This window comes from Neofelis nebulosa, chromosome 1 (assembly GCF_028018385.1).
Source record: "Neofelis nebulosa isolate mNeoNeb1 chromosome 1, mNeoNeb1.pri, whole genome shotgun sequence".
Lineage (NCBI taxonomy): Eukaryota > Metazoa > Chordata > Mammalia > Carnivora > Felidae > Neofelis > Neofelis nebulosa.
Genome location: NC_080782.1, coordinates 235,012,911 through 235,025,932, shown reverse-complemented (window position 1 = coordinate 235,025,932; position 13,022 = coordinate 235,012,911). Strand labels below are relative to the sequence as shown.

At 44.8% G+C, this 13,022-nt stretch overlaps 1 long non-coding RNA gene across 1 annotated transcript in view; it reads right to left on the bottom strand.

Moving 5' to 3' along the window:
* Positions 1-603: 603 nt before the first annotated feature.
* Positions 604-13,022, bottom strand: part of LOC131487723 (uncharacterized) — a 32,875-nt gene continuing 20,456 nt past the window's right edge. Inside the window, exon 3 of the long non-coding RNA XR_009249920.1 lies at positions 604-952. This is a non-coding gene — a long non-coding RNA (uncharacterized LOC131487723). The remainder of the gene's footprint in view (positions 953-13,022) is intronic.

Sequence of the window (13,022 nt, the reverse complement as noted above, 5' to 3'; positions counted from 1 at the left end):
ACAAAAGGAAAACAAGAAAACATAAAGACAAATCTTGACAAGTTGACTATATAAAAGTTAAGCACTTTTTTTATACCAAAGGGCATCACACGTGACATTAAAGACAACAGGCTGAGTGGCAATTCTTGTAAAATACGCAACAGAAATTCAAATGAAATAATTGGATCCTACTTTGAACACGTTAGATCGGCAAAAGAAAAAATTTCAGAGATTGGTAATGCCGTGTTAACGTGGACGTGAAGACAATCCGTCTCTTTCACTGCTAGCGAGAGTGCAGATTGTTGGGGGGGGGGGGCAATTTGCACGATCTAATATAATCTTAAATGCGTGTCACTTGAATGCTAACCCACATTTGCACCGAATATTCTGTGCTGCAGAATATTCACATGTGCACAAAGGTGGATATGCATGAAGCTGTTTATTCAGTACTGCTTGTGACACTCACCAGCAGGGAACTTGAATGTCCATCAGTACTGTGTGTAGAGTGGGAGAGAGGGAAGGAGTTACAGAAAGAAAACAAAAAAGAGACTTCAATAAAGATTCAAATGGCTTTACCGTGTTTTGGGGCAATGAACTTGTTTTCCCTGTTACTTTTTTTTTTTTTTTGGTGACCCAGAATGATGACATAACGACTTGGCATCATGGGCAACTATACCACGAGAGAGACTTCTATCTTGCATCGAATATACTTCTATGTGATTTACATTTTTCAAGTGATTTGAAAACAACAAAATAGCAAGCTACAGAGCTGCGTATAGGTTCCCAATGGGGTAAAAAGAACTCCGCGGAAACAGATACACATTTGTTCGCCTACACCTGTCTGAGAAAAACACACAAGCGTTACCGGTGGCTGCCTCCTGGGAGGGTGGGGAGGTGGCGGGCGACAGAGCAGAGGGCTTTGCGCACATGGGCTGCACTTCCGGCGGACGTTTCCACGAGGTGTGTTTCACTGCTGAAATTAAAAAAAAAAAAAAACGAAAACGAATAAAATAACAAACACACGGCCACAAAGGGAACGGCGGTCGCCCCCAAGCTCAGAAGGAAGGCCAGGAGGTTTTTCAAGACCGGGGAAGCGTGAGCAGGCAGGCGTGACCGCAAAGGCCGCAGAGAGCATGATGACGTGATGACGTGGTGACGCAGGGGGCGCTGAGCTCCGTCTGCGAGCGCGGGCAGGGCATGCGCTCAAGGTCCTGGGGGGGGCGGGGCAGACGTCGAGGAAGAGACGTGATCGACGAGGCAGAGCGTGACATGGTGTGTCCGGGAGACGGGAGACAAAAGTTGGCTTCCCGCTGGAAGAACGCGGAGCAGGTACTGAATAAATACCACCGGGGGGGTGAAGGTGTTCTCATTTTTAGGCATGTACCCCTAAACTATGTGGGTGATTCTACTTCTGTGAAAAACAGAACAGCGTTCTTCAGTTGGAAACATTCTTTAGGGGCGCCTGGGTGGCTCAGTGGGTTAAGCGTCCGACTTGGGCTTAGGTCGTGATCTCACGGTGTGTGAGTTCGAGCCCTGCCTCGGGCTCTGTGCTGATGGCTCAGAGCCTGGAGCCTGCTTCAGATTCTGTGTCTCCCCCTCTGTGTGCCCCTCCCCTGCTCGTGCTCTCGTCTCTCTCTTCTCAAAAATAAATTTTTTAAAAAAGAAAACAAACGTTCTTTACACCCTGCCCCTAGGCCTGCCACCTATGCCTCGGCTCCTGTGTGATTCCTAATGAATGACCCTTGGAGGCCGTTGGATCTCTTTATCTCTGGTAGTTTATAGTTCTGCCGCAGGGCTGGGGATCTAACGTTTGCCAGAGGACAGAGCGGACGGTGTGAGAGAAGAGAAATGTGTATCTGATAAATTCAACTGTGATATTAACGTGATATTACTTTGAAGGAGACTGACGTGAGAAAATCGCCTGGTCAACATGCTATTTGTGTAAAATACCCTTAAAACCCCATACAAAATCTGTACAGCCTCTCTGGACGTGACACAGAAAAAAATCGCAAGGATGCGTGCTGAGTTAAAACCAAGTAAACTGGAAGGAATTTGTGTTTGGGGGAAGAGAGACGTCATATACCTTGGACTTGAGAACAGCCAGGCTCTTGCCGAAGGAGACACATGTGGTATCTATTGTGCTGTGTCGCTTCTTATTCCCCTTGAGTAAGATTAAATAATTACATTCTTTGCTCTTCAAAATTCCTCTCTGGTTGTTCTTTTTTTCTGGTGCAGCTGGCCAGCATATTCTGATCCACAGAAAGCGATACTGGGGGCCACGTCTTCCTTTCCCACTGCCTTCTCCGCACAGGTGAGTGGCTTTGAAGTTCCGGGCCACGAGGTCATAAAGCTCACTAAGCTAGACATATTTCTCGGAAGAGACGTATGTTATGGCAGCTTCTTAGCTGGCTGGCTTTTACACACAGCTGTGCAGTTTGGGGACCATTTTGCTCTCGCACCTGTCATCCTGTCCAACCATAAACAGTCCTACCTTGATTCTCAAGGTGAACAATTTGTGGTTTTAAATTGGGTGGCTCGGTTGGTGACTCAGTTGGTTAAGCGGTCGGCTCTTGATTTCAGCTCAGGTCATGATCTCACGGTTTGTGAGCTCGAGCCCTGTGTGGGGCTCTGCTGTGGAGCCTGCTTGGGACTCTCGGGACTCTCTCTCTCCCTGTCTCTCTGCCCCTCCCTCTCTGTCACTCTGTCTCAAAATCAATAATAAATAAACATCTAAAAAATATAATAGGGAAAGGTAAAAAATAAAACCGACATGAGAAGAAGTCAGTGAGATTTCATTAAATATCTCTGGATGTTAGTTCACATCAAAGCACCAGATATTTGAGATGCCTCCTGTGAGAACCGGTAAATATAACCAATGATCTTCATATGATGAGATCATATTGCCAGAAATTTTGGGGTCATGGCAGATGATCTTTCTTTTTTTTCTAATTTTTTTTAATGTTTATTTATATTTGAGACAGAGAGTACACAAACGGGGGGGGGGGGGGGGGAGGGGTCAGAGAGAGAGGGAGGCACAGAATCCGAAGCAGGCTCCAGGCTCTGAGCTGTAGGCACAGAGCCCGACGGGGGGCTCGAACCCACGAGCCGTGAGATCGTGACCTGAGCCTAAGGCGGACGCTTAACCAGCTGAGCCACCCAGGTGCCCCAGACGGTCTTTCCTTTTATTTATTTATTTACTTACTTACTTACTTACTTACTTATTTATTTATTCATTTAAATTTTTTAATGTTTATTTATTTCTGAGAGACAGAGAGAGACAGAGTGTGAGTGGGGGAGGGGCAGAGAGAGAGGGAGACACAGAATCCAAAGGAGGCTCCAGGCTCTGAGGAGTCGGCACAGAGCCCAACGTGGGGCTCGAACTCACAAAGCGCGAGATCATGACCTGAGCCGAAGTCGGACGCTTAACCGACTGAGCCCCCCAGGCACCTCAGACAGTCTTTCCTTTTAAAAGGTGAATTTTCGGGGCGCCTGGGTGGCGCAGTCGGTTAAGCGTCCGACTTCAGCCAGGTCACGATCTCGCGGTCCGTGAGTTCGAGCCCCGCGTCAGGCTCTGGGCTGATGGCTCGGAGCCTGGAGCCTGTTTCTGATTCTGTGTCTCCCTCTCTCTCTGACCCTCCCCCGTTCATGCTCTGTCTCTCTCTGTCCCAAAAATAAATAAAAACTGTTGGAAAAAAAAAATTTAAAAAAAGGTGAATTTTCAGGAAGAATTTTGAGTCTAGTCAATGGCATGGACCTGAGAACTCTTCTACCAAGTGGTAGTAATGATTCACTTTGAGGTTTTGACAGCCTCCCCCCCCCCGCCTCTTAAGTTTCAGTCATTTCCAATGTCCAATCCAGCTTCCAAATGCTGTCCTTCTGTGATAGACCTGACCTTGTCTCTGAGCCCAGGGCAGCAAATGAACACAACAGAATATTATTCAGCAGGGCTGCTATTATGAGAATACATAGCCCTGGCAAAGGTTCAGAGGAAGAAGCATTCTCATGTATTGCCACTAGGTGCGTGCATTGCTACAATTTGTTTTGCACAGCAGTGAGACAATATGTGGTACACTGGATAACTCACACGTCCCTAATCTTGAAGAAGCAGGGCACCGACGGAAGCAAGCAGAAAGCAACTCGTTTCTCTGTCCTCAATGGCCCTTCAAGCCTCTGGTGTGATTCTTTTTCCTCCTCCCTGGCTGAATTTGCAGGCATACCTTTTTCCGTCCCTTCCAAAAAAAAGTCTCTGGTCGCTTTTATTCACAACGTTTAAAACGTTCGGTCCTGTGTAAAAGTCAAAATTCTGGATTTTGCGTGCAGCTTCTCCCTGCACCAGGCAGGTGCGGCAGAGGGAGAGGAGGGGCGGGCGGGCTGCTGGTCTTCTTCCTGCCCGCCTCCACCCCTGGCCCAGGCTGGAGGTAGGGAAGGGGAGGTAAGGATGAGGAGGCCAGGCAAGGCGTTGCTTGACTGCTAGCCTTGTGGGGGGGTGAGGGGGATGCTCTTTGGGCTTGGTAGATCCTTAGAGGTGATGTTTCTCTTCCCATGGAGCACTTTCCTCGAGGTTTGGCCACTAGGAACCCCCAACTGCTACTTCTGCGATGTGCGGAGTGCCACCTGCCTGGGCCACTTTAAGTGTCCTCCTCTGCCTGGGCAGTGTCTTCCACATTTACTCCGTGTTCGTAGATGCCCGTCGCTCCCCCAGGCACCTCTCTGAGCAGGATTCAAACTTCCTCGAGGCTCCCCCTGTCCTGCACGTGCCGCATCTAGTCCACGGGAAACACCCACACTCTCTTGTCTCCGCTGACGGTGGAAGGGAGGCGCAGGGCAGAGGCAACTTACTACTTTGCTGTCTCAGGCGACTGCCGTCAGCCTCTTGACTGCAGAGTCCGAAACCAGCTCATCGTGACCTCATGTTCCAAGGGACACATACGGAGTTCTCATGGTGGTCCCCTGAAACCCGTCACTAGCTTGAGGTGGGGGAGACACATCCTGCAGTGTTCCCCTTGGGGTGACAAGAAGGACAGTGCCACAGCTGTCCAAGAACTCTCTGCACAGAAAGTGTCTCTCAGCCCTGCTTCTTCTATCCCCACTCCTGACTCTTTTTTTTTTTTTTTTTTTCTCAGAGATAGCACGAATGGGGAAGGAGCAGAATGAGAGGGAGACAGAGAATCCCAAGCTGGCTCCACACTCCCAGCACGGAGCCCGATGCTGGGCTCGAACTCACAAAACTGCGAGATCATGACCTGAGCTGACACCAAGGGTTGGCTGCTTAACCAGCTGAGCCACCCAGGTGCCCCATCACTCTTGACTCTTAAGTGAGTATTGGCCAAAAGAATTTGACCACCACCTTTGCAATTCTTGTACATACATTGGTAGGACCTCTGTGAAATATGAAAAGGCCCACCATCTCTTTTTCTCAGACTCTTGGGGCCTCTGGTTAAAATCGAGTCCTGTTTTACCTCTTGTCAATTTACATCCCCTTTGCCTTAGCCCTTTTAGGGAATCTAGTCTATAGAGATAGAAGTACTCATGTACAAAGATATTTACAAGGGCAGCGTTTATAGTGGAAAAAAGAGAAAGAGGGAGGGAGGGAGGAAAAGGAAAGAAAACTTAACCTCCGTCTGTAAAGGAATGGGGAAATGCTTGATTGAACCCAGTATATTTAGGGCACTTGGGTGGCTCAGTCAGTTGAGCATCCGACTCTTGATTTTGGCTCAGGTCGTGATCTCATGGTCGTGCGATTGAGCCCCATGTGGAACCTGCTTAAGATTCTCTCTCTCCCTCTCTCTCTGCCCCTCTCCCACTCAAGTGTGCGTGCACATTCTCCCTCTCTCTCTCTATCCCCCTCCCTCTCTCCCCCCGTCTGAAAAAATAAATCACAATATGTTTGTTTAATGGAATATTATATATCCATTAAAAATAATGAGTTATACTCTCTCAGTTATCTGAAGGGATATATATTCTCTATTATTTGTGGGGAATAAAGGAGGTTCCAGAGTGATGTATATAGTGTGTTTCGTTTTTGAAGAAACACTAGTCATTTGTATATGTCTGTGTGAGTGTAGAGAAGGGTGGAGAAGGGCAAATAAAATATTAAGAATGGCCACCTTAGTGGGTGATAATGACAGCAAGAAGGGGGGAGCGTCATCATTTTGAAAATATGTTGTTAAATTGTTTTGCATATTATGCAAGCATATATAATCTGGCCATTAAAGAGTGATGTCATAAAGAAAAATTAGAGGAAGAGAACTGGAATATGAAGCACAAACTATAAGAAGAAGGCACCCAGAAAACGTTATGGGTTCTAAAAAATCTTCCAGGAAGAGATAATTCCCATGTTATAAAAGCGATAGAGCATAGGAAAAATGGAAACCTTCCGATTTAATTTTTGGACGCTAGATTTACCAAGATAACAAAACTGAAAAAGAAAATTAGACTGATTATTCATGCAAAAATCTGAAACATTTGCAAATTGAATCGGTATATTGGAAGGATAAGGCAAGGTGATCGAGTTGAATTATGCTGGTGACAGAAGGTAGCTTAACAGGAGAAAATCTGTTAATATAATTCACAACCTTAACAGGTGAACGGAAGAAACTATAGGTACTGAAAAATAATTTGATAAAATGCGGCAGTAATACCTGTTAGGAAAAAAAAAAAAAAAAAAAAAGCTTGTTAGTAAATTAGGAATGTAAGGATCTTGCCAGCAGGTGATCCCATCGTGCTGCTCTATTGCTTGTGCCCTGAAGTCCAGTCTTCACTCATCTGTGTAGACAGGACAAGCACTTCCTCTCCTAGGCTGCATCCTCTGCTTCCATGCTGAGACTGACTAGCCGGAACCTCAGCAAGAAGACTGAGGGGAGGAGAGGAGTGAGTTCAAGGTATCTGTTCCTCAGTCTCCATCCCCCCCCCCCCAGGTCACTGGAACTGTCACTGTGCCTCTCAGGGCAGTGGACTCCCCAGGACTCTTTGGGTTCCCATAATTGCTCCCTCCACTGTTTTTTGACTGACTTTGAGTTGCTGAACGTGCCTCTCTCCTAAGCCCTGGGTAGGTACATTTCTCTTTGCGGTACTCTGGCACCCAAGTCTTTGTAAATACAGATTCTCTTTATTCGCGGTTCTATAAAGTCACCAAGAACACTGAATTAGGGAATACTGACCCGTTGGTCCTAGGGGAAGGACAGGGTTAGTTTCCAGGAAGACTTTGCTCACAACATTTTTGTCAGCTGGTCAACACAGAACCGTGTTTTACCTGTGTTTTCTGTTTAAAGGCACCTTATGGAATATATGCCATTGATGCGCGAACGTTGAACTCAGGGCCAGCAGCACTATAACGTGTGCCTGAATGAAGCTTATCTCATGCACAGATTTTCTCTATAAGGCACGTTGCAGCTATTGTGGGTTTCAGAACACCAGGCAGCACTTCAGCACTATGCTTGGGGGCCATTTTAAACAGCAAAGTTGTCGACAAAAGTATAAAAATACAAAAAAGGTGTCGCCGTCACTCATCATCAGGGAAATACATATCACAACCACACTGAGATGCCACCTCACACTGGTCGGAGTGGCTAAAATGAACAACTCAGGAAACAACAGATGTTGGCGAGGATGTGGAGGAACGGGAACCCTCTTGCACTGTTGGTGGGAATGCAAACTGGTGCAGCCGCTCTGGAAAACAACGTGGAGGTTCCTCCAAAAATTAAAAATAAATCTACCCTACGGCCCAGCAGTAGCACTGCTAGGCATTTACCCAAGGGAGACCCAAGAGTGCTGATGCACAGGGGCACGTGTACCCCAATATTTATAGCAGCACTTTCAACAATAGCCAAATTACGGAAAGAGCCAAAATGTCCGTCAACTGATGAATGGATAAAGAAGATGTGGTTTATATATACAATGGAATACTACCTGGAGAAAGCATGAAATCTTGCCATTTGCAGCGACGTGGATGGAACTGGAGAGTATTATGCTAGGTGAAGTAAGTCAGTCAGAGAAGGACAGATACCATAGCATACGAGTTTTCACTCATATGTGGATCTTGAGAAACTTAACAGAAGACCATGGGGGAAGGGAAGGAAAAAAATTATTTACAGAGAGGGAGGTGAACCATAAGAGACTCTTAAATACAGAGAACTGAGGGTTGATGAGAGGTGGGAGAGAGGGGGGAAATGGGCAATGGGCACTGAGGGGGGCACTTGTTGGGATGAGCACTGGGTGTTGCATGTAAGCGATGAATCACAGGAATCTACCCCCAAAACCAAGAGCACACTTCACACACTGTACGTTAGCCAATGTGACAATAAATTATATTTTTTAAAAAAAGATGTCATTTGTTCGCAGTATGAGAGCTGAAACAAGAATGCAGTGTGGCCTTGCCAGCTTCCGCTGGAAGGGTGCATGTCAGTTACACATTTTTTGCCACTCTACATGTGTGTAGACGTGCGAAAGCATGGGTTACAAATACATTTTAACAAGCAGGCGGATTTGCAAATATGACTCATGAACAATGAGGATTGACTCTAGTCCCTTTATACACAAATCCTTCTCAGATTATGATATTTCAAAATGCCATGGGTTTCTTACTGGAAGTCTGATTTTATAGATGTATATGCCAGAGATCTCCTGCAAGTGCCACATCAAATGATGAAAAATTAGAAGTATTCCTATTAAAAGAACAAGGAAAGGCTGCTATGGCATTCATTGTGCTAGAAATCTTCAGCCAGTGTGATAAGAAAACGAAATAAGATGTAATATTGGGCAGGAAAGACAAAAAATGTCTTTGACATAGGATGACATGATTATCCACCCATAAAATCCAAGCGATTACACTGAAACCTATTTGACCAATAGAAGTGTATCAGTGTGGCCGGGTGTAAAATTGACATATCAAAAGTAATAGCTTCCCTGTATGCTAATGCAAAGCAATTAGAAAATGTAATTGAAGAAAAACCCAAAAAACAATTCCATTCACGACAGCAACAAAGCCTCTACAATTCCTAGGAATAAACCCAACAAGCAAAATGTAACACTTGTGAGAACAGAAAATAAAACGTGTTAAAGAACAAAGAAGAGCATCAGGTTCCTAGTTTGCATGACTCAGTATATTTTAAATGTCACTTGTCCCCAAAGTAATCTGTACATTCATTGCAATACGAGCCAAAGCCCCTCCTTCCACCGCCCAAATCTTCCAACCCATGTCAAATGTTTTCAAAAATTCATTAGGAGCAGAGTATGCACCAGACCAGCAAAAGGAGACTAATGAGGGCATCAAAGTACATTATAGTTCTAGTCATTCTTAGAATATGACATAAAGGGAATAATAGATCCCTTAAATACAGAGTTCAGAAAATGGAGTCCAGAAACAGGCCTATGTATATACAGGCATTGTGTAAATGACAAAGGTGATCCTTTGAACCACTAAGTAAAAAATTCAGCGAATGATTTTAGAAAATAAATGTGCCAAAGGAATTTACAACATATATAACAAAAGACAAGGCATAAATACACAGACTGTCTAAGTAATCCCTACACATCAGTGAGAGAAAGCACCAAAGAAAAGTGGGCAGTGGGCAAAGAATGTGAAAAGGCAATTGAGAGAAAAACATCCAAATGGCCAACCACTCAATGACAAGATCCTCAATTTCAACAGCAATCAGGGAAATGAAAATCAAACAGGAATGAGCTATCCTTTCCAACCATCAGTCTGGAAAAAACTGAAGAGACTGAAAATAGCAAGTGTTAATGAGGAAGTGGGCAAATGGTTATTTTCCTGCCTCGCGGATGGTTCAGCCCTCTTGGAAAGCAACATGGCAGTAGGAGATAAAATGTTAATATGCACACCGTATGATCCCAAAATGCATCTCTAGCTATCTAATATAAAGAAATACTCTCACGTGAGCTCAAAGAGATATTGATTGTTATAGTACAAACATCGGAAACGTCTATTAGAAGTAGTATCATTGGGGCGCCTGGGTGGCGCAGTCGGTTAAGCGTCCGACTTCAGCCAGGTCACGATCTCACGGTCCGTGAGTTCGAGCCCCGCGTCAGGCTCTGGGCTGACGGCTCAGAGCCTGGAGCCTGTTTCCGATTCTGTGTCTCCCTCTCTCTCTGCCCCTCCCCCGTTCATGCTCTGTCTCTCTCTGTCCCAAAAATAAATAAAAAACGTTGAAAAAAAAAATTTAAAAAAAAAAAAAAAAAAAAGAAGTAGTATCATTAAATCATCTGTTATACTCTTAACACTGTGGGTCAGTGTGGCCGTTTAAAAAAAAAAAAATAAACGGGATGAATATACACCAGCATTAAAATAGACTATGTAGTATGTGTTAAATCAAAAATCCACACAAATTCTATTTTTATCTATGTATTATGTAAACCTATAGAAAAATAATTGTAAGCATACACATCAAATTAATAAGCAGATGTCACCTCTGTAGAGGTAAATGAGATTGGAACGTGGTCATCCAGGAGACTTTTGCTTTATTTTCAATGTATTCTTAATTTTTAAAGTTTAATTGTGGTTAAAAAAAAATAAATCATCTTCACCATTTTCAAGTATACAGTTCAGGAGCGCTGAATATATTCCCATTGTTGTGCAACAGATCTCCAGAAGTTTTTCATCTTGCAGAGTAGAAACTCTGTCCGTATTAAACACCCAACTCCCCACTTCGCCTCCTCCCAGCTCCTGGCCATCACCATTCTACTTTCTGTTACTATGAATTTGACTACTTTAGATACTTCGTTTCAGAGAAATCAATGAGTATTTGTCTTTTTGTGATTGGTTTATTTCACTTAGCATAATGTCTTCAAGGTTCATCCATGTTATAGCATGTGTCAGAATTTCCTTCCTTTTAAGGCTGAATAATGTGTGTGTGTGTGTGTGTGTGTGTGTGTGTGTGTGTGTGTGTGTATAAAACCACATTTCATTTATTCCTTTATTCATAGTTGGATGCTTGGGTTGCTTCTGTCTTTTGGCCATGGTGAATAGTGCTGCTATGAACATGGATGTGTGAATATCTCTTTGAGACCCTGTTCTTCTTTCCGTTGAATATATTCCAGAAGTGGGATTGATGGACCATTTGGTAGATGTTTTCAATTTTTTGAGGAACCACCTTATGGTTCTTGTTATATTTTTATCACCTAAATATCTCACAACAAGAATATATTTATGTGTATTTTATGTAATTAAAGGTAAAGCAAAAAATTAGTTTAGGCAAGCTTAGTTCAAAGGACTTCAAGCACCAGGTGCCTGGGTGCCCGGGGTGCCTGGGTGGCTGTCTGTTAAGCGTCCGACTTCACTCAGGTCATGATCTCACAGATCTTGAATTTGAGCCCTGCATCGGGCTCCGTTGCTGACAGCTCAGAGCTGGAGCCTGGTTCGGATTCTGTGTCTCCCTCTGTCTCTACCCCTCCCTGCTTGTGCTTTGTGTCTCACTCGCTCAAAAATAAACATTAAATGGGGCGCCTGGGCGGCTCAGTTGGTTAAGCGGCTGACTTCAGGTCAGGTCATGATCTCGCGGTCCGTGAGTTCGAGCCCCGCATCGGGCTCTGTGCTGACCGCTCAGAGCCTGGAGCCTGTTTCAGATTCTGTGTCTCCCTCTCTCTGACCCTCCCCCATTCATGCTCTGTCTCTCTCTGTCTCAAAAATAAATAAACGTTAAAAAAAATAAAAATAAACATTAAAAAAAAAAAAAAAGGACATCCTGCACCAAGTAAATAGTGGTTTTGATGACGGCTAGGCATGGGTGGGCTTGGCAGTCCCCAGCCTACCAAAAGGCCTGTGAATGGAAGATGTTGAAAACTATGAATCTAGCATTTAATTAGCATTACGGATTGTTTTATTGTTCATAAATATCCACTAGCTTGCCTTGGGGAGGCTTATGCTGGCATGGCCATCTGGCTTGGTCCGGCCAATGAAACATGAGCAAAAGTGCAGAGAGCCGATGCATGGTATTCCATGTCCTGTTTGCCCTCTGCTGTGATAACTAGCAATGTCCCGAGAAGAGGTTGCAATGGCAGTTGGGATCCCAAAGGGAGGACGTATGCAGGAGAGTGACAGCCAGCCTTTGATGCACATGAAGCATGAGTGACAGATAAATCTTGGGGGTTGAAAATGACTAGATTTATTCTTGAGGCCACAGGACAGTGTGGCCTGTCTGTCTCATGCAAGATGTTTATGTAAACCCCTTCATCTCCGTGAGCGCTGTGGACTCCGAGTGGGAGTCTGTCAACTTGAGGCCTCTTCTCCGGCAGCCTTTGGTCCTCTTCTGAAGATACGCGGGCACTGCTGCAGTGCCGTGGAAAATGCCAACACCAGGTACCCACGTTGTATTTCAAGGAAGCGGCCATGCAGCCCAGGATGCGGCACCTCACAGGTCATGCAGAGCCCTGTTAGCCCGCAAGAGATGGAAGGTATAGCCCTGATCACTGCCTGGAGCCCAGATATAATTAGGACTAGGTTTAGATGCAGTGCGAATAAACCAAAAGAGGGTACACCCACTCCGTTCCATCGAAAACCCTATTGTGTTGAATTAGAGGAGTAACACGTCCGTCTCATGAGTTATCTTGCCAAGTGCAGCTTTGAGAGACTTTACCAAAGCGTGAGCCATGAATCTGCTGGTCATGGGGACCCATCAACCCATTGCCCTTGGAGCGATGGCAAATGTAGGATATTATAACTGCGTCCTGAGTACCGTGTCTCAACTGGGAAAGGACAGTCCGCTTCCTTCTGATGGGATCACACTTCTCTGCTTTGCTGGCAGGGTTGTGCCTCGCTGGCACTAGTCCAACTCAAGTTGAAGGTGACACCGGGTCCTGAGCTTAACTTCGTTCTGTGGAGATAGCTAAAAAATGTCCTTTAGATCTGTTAGTTACCTCAGTGTCTTTTTTAACAAAAAAAGTTCTGACAGATGGTTATGTAAGACAAGTATTTTAGACAAGCCATGGCAGAAGAAAAGTGAATCATTACAAGAATTAATCATTACTGGCCAAAAAAGAGCCTGATGTTAACTCCATGAAAGCAGCTATTAAGTCAAGGGCATTGGATT